General features: G+C 36.5%; 1 pseudogene; it reads left to right on the top strand.

Annotated features, from left to right (window-relative positions):
* The first annotated feature begins 1,812 nt into the window (after positions 1-1,812).
* LOC111390832 lies at positions 1,813-3,130 on the top strand (annotated as a pseudogene).
* Positions 3,131-4,437: the final 1,307 nt, after the last annotated feature.

Raw genomic sequence — 4,437 nt, 5'->3', positions numbered from 1 at the left:
ACGGTTCCACCATCAGTGCTTCTATAGGTAGTAAACTACTTCCTATTTGGACACATATGGTAAGAGCATCCAGAGTCAAGAATCCATTTACTGGAGGTTTCTTCATCACAAGAGATGGTGTAGCACTCATCGCTTTCCCCTCCTTCCGAGGCATAGCTTACCTCTTACTTGACTTGTACCTTCCCATTGTTGTTGTTCTTATTGTTCTTCTTCCAAACCTTTTTGTTAGGACAATTCGCCTTGAAATGCCCGAGCTCGCCGCATTTGAAACAAGACCTTTCCGCAAGAGGTCTAGAACTCGATCTAGATTTTTCTCCCTTGCCCTTTTCTCGCACATTGCTTCTGTCCCTTACAAACAATCCTCGAGCTTGCTCCTTATTACCAATGGTAAACATGACACTAGTTGCAATCTTTCGAAGATCATCCGCTAGAAGTGACGTTCTAGTGTCCTCCATCACAAGTTTATCACCCACAAGCATCAATGTTTGTACTAGGTTCTCGTAAGACTTTGGCAATGAAAGAAGTAGTAAAAGTGCTTGATCCTCATCATCTACTTCCACATCAATGTCCTTCAAGTCCGATATGATCCTATCAAACTTGTTGACGTACTCCCGGATTGGTGTATCTTCATCCATCTTGCAAGTATACAATTTGGACTTCAAATGGATCCCATTTGTTAGAGTCTTCGTCATGAAGTTCGCCTCCAACTTTTTCTACACCTTCACCGCCGTTACCTCACTATCAACCAAGAAAGCAACATCTCTTTCAAGGCAAAGAATGATAGACGCTCGTGCCTCAAGATCTAGCTCTTCCCAATCCTCGTCCGACATATCAACGTGCTTCTTCTCCTTTCCTGCCAATGCCTTGTGCAATTTTTGAGAAATCAACAAATTTTTCATTTGCATTCTCCAATATGAAAAATCATTCTTTCCATTAAATTTCTCTTTCTCATACTTCCTAATCTTCACAATTCCTCAAGTAGACATGATTTATCCACTTGTTTACCGAAAATAAATCACCAAAGTTCACTTGGGAATTTTCACAAACACCTTGTGCACAACAAAGTTCAAGCAACTCACCACAAAATCGAAGCTTAACCACCTTGATTTAGGAAGAAGCTCTGATACTAAATTATTGGGAAAACACCTCCCAAAGATTGCCCAAGATTAAACAAACTTGCAATGTGAAAAATTCCAAACCACTTCAAGAACAAGAAAATGGGGAAGAAATGATTTCAATGAAATATATGAAGAACAATGTATATGGATTACTTGAACAAGCCTCGAGTTAATCCCCAAGAAAGAAAATAACTTTTGAATTTATACCCAAGATGAACAACCTTCAATCTTGTAAAATTCTCACCAAGTTTTCTCTCTTTTGCTCTCTCAAAATCGGGTGCAAGGGTTGTGTTGTATCAAAGAGGCAAAAAAACCGGGTATAAATATAATGTACCGGGGCGCCTAGGCGCCACTTTACTGCCAGTGTTTGGCGAAGCAGAAACTAGGACATGGCGCCTAGGCGCCCACTCCAGCGCCTAGGCGCTGCATCTCTTCTCAGCTTCTCTTCTTGCTTCTCTTCCTGCTTCTTCTCAGCTTCTCTTCTCACAACTATATTAATCTTAACTTTCTCATCATTTTAATTTTATTATCCAATGTTCTTTTGAGACATTTATTAGTCATTGTCATAACAATCTGCCAACCCCACCCTCCTCCATATATATAAAGATGGACAGATGCGAGAAAGAGAGAAAACAAGATCAAATTTTCATTTTGTTGGAGATAAAACTTCGAGATGTTTCCATTAATCACGTACATGTTCTTGGCTGCCTTTCAATTGCAAAGTTCTGAATTTCTAGTATTTGCATGCAATGAAAAAAGTATCTTCATACTCGCGGGCCAGAGCAACATGGCTGGCCGAGGTGGTGTGGCAAATGGGACTTGGGATGGTTGTGTTCCTCGTGAATGCCGTCCTGACCCAAGGATTCTTTGACTTAACGCCAACCTGGTGTGGGAGGAGGCACGTGAACCTCTTCATAGAGGCATCGACACAAATAATCCTTGTGGGGTGGGACCAGGAATGTCATTTGCGAACTTAGTGCTAGAAAGAGATCCTTGCCTCGGGGTGATCGGTTTGGTCCCCTGTGCTTTTGGTGGAACCAATATAACCGAGTGGAAACGAGGCTCCAATCTTTATAATCGGCTCTTGAAGAGGGCTTATGCAGCACTAAAAGATGGAGGAAAAATTCGAGCAATTCTGTGGTATAAAGGTGAAAGTGATTCCACAGATGAAACAAGGGCTAAAATGTATAAGACGAGGTTGATAGAATTTTTCCTTGACATCCGGAGAGATTTAGCTTCCCCAGCGCTCCCAATTGTTCAGTATGGTTACTTTACAAAATCTCCGTACTGTGAACCGATAGTCCTAAGATCTGATTTAATTTTTCTTCTTCGTCATTTTCTTAATCAATCAAATGGAGTTTTAATTTTTGAGCAAATTCATTTTTTAAAAATCTTTTCAGTTGCTCATTTTCGTTGCACAAATGGATTATGCATTGTAATTCCATTGATAAACATTTGCTGTTGGCCTGACTTCTTACTTTCATTTCTAACAATATTCTCGTAATTTGTGTTTTCAGATCGATTTTTCTAAAAATGGGGTGTTGAGTTCGTCATTAAAGAGTTTTAATCTAAAAATGGGCTGAAATTAGTTGCCAATTGGTTTTACTGCATTTATGCCTAACAGTTTCATGGACATTTAAAGTTCCTAGAGCACCTCTGCTACATTTTGATACAACTTTTGAAGTTGTCAAGATGACAAGTATTTGTTTTCTTTCTCCAGTTCTCTTGTATATATGTCAATTAGTTGTTTCTTGCCTGTACATTCAATATCTTATATCAAATATATCACAAAATTATATGATAACTGGTTGCAGGAGGCATTGGCTTCAGATGCGGGACGCTACTTCGATGTTGTAAGAGAGGCCCAACTACGGACCGAACTTCCAAATGTGGTATGTGTGGATGCTATGGGATTGGAGGTGAAGAAAAATGATACACTGCACCTTACCACTTCGGTCCAAGTCCAACTTGGAAAAATGTTGATTAATGCCTTTCTTCGGATTGGAATTTAGAGGATTGATCAGGGCATGATTTGAAAGGTTTCAATTTATTTAAATATTACAAAGCAATAAAGACATTTTCTTGGCAGAAATTTTTGACAATTCACGGTCAAAACTTTAAATTCAAACAACTTAATAAAATGTGCAGAGAGACCATAAATTAATTTGTCAAAAATACTCACAGTATGGTAAACACTCCAAATCAACATTAACTAATAGAAACAAATTGAAATAAAGAAGACCAACAAAATTGAAACTTGTTTGAACTCATCAAGTCATAGTAGACAACTTTAAATGCTAAGAACTTTTGTTCCAAAATTTAAAATAAAGTCCATGAAATAAAGAACTAAGATTTATTGTAAATGCTGCTATAATGAGCCAAAATTTTAATATTTAAATTGCTATCAAAAATTTCATTTAAACTTTAAAAAACGTTGCATGCAACATATATAAAATTATGTAACAGTGATTTATTCAAATTCATGTATTAAAAAAAAAACTTTATATATTCATAAAAAGGATAGAACAAATATTTCGCATATGTTTGGAAAGATCAAATAAAATCAATCTACAATTTAAGAATTAGGGACATAATTTATCACATGCATAATAAATACCATTTAATTTATAAATTTGAAACATTGCTATTTAGAAGAAAATATCATGCTGCAAGTAATTAAACAATAACCAAGTCATTGCCTAATAAAAAGGGTAAATATATGAGAATACTTAGTGGGACATGATTAAATGTGCAACCCCGAATAAAATATCAATTCGCGCATCAAAATAATCATACCATTGTGTCATATCTTTAGAAGCCAATAATAGCTCATAATATATTATAACTTTGGTACTGGATGACCACATCATATGATATCATATCTTTAGTAAGCATAACATTTTTTAACATGAATAAATAAAATTAATGGGACAAGTCACTCACACCTCGTAATCTTACATCGTTGGATTTTTGAAAGGCAAACGCCATAATCTAAGTTGCAATTGTAAGGATTTTTTAATTAAAGATGGGCTTGTATGTGTAAATAATTGTGTATTAAATTATAGGCTATCGAATTCGGTTGAGCTCAATTAAAGTGATCTAATATGATTTTTGGTTTTGGGCTTTAATGTATCCAATTAAAGTATGGGTTTACATATGTGTAGAGACCGGGCCCAAGTCCTAATTCTATGATGGGCCGAATTAGGTCAAAGGGCATCCTCATATAAATAGTTTATGGTCCCCAGATCACACGCAACAGATTATTGTTCATTCTCTACTGCATCCCATCACAGAGAGGAATAGGAGTCTGCGTGTAGAT

This window comes from Olea europaea, unplaced genomic scaffold, assembly GCF_002742605.1.
Source record: "Olea europaea var. sylvestris unplaced genomic scaffold, O_europaea_v1 scaffold72, whole genome shotgun sequence".
NCBI classification, from domain to species: domain Eukaryota; kingdom Viridiplantae; phylum Streptophyta; class Magnoliopsida; order Lamiales; family Oleaceae; genus Olea; species Olea europaea.
This window is presented reverse-complemented; position numbering and strand designations above follow the sequence as displayed.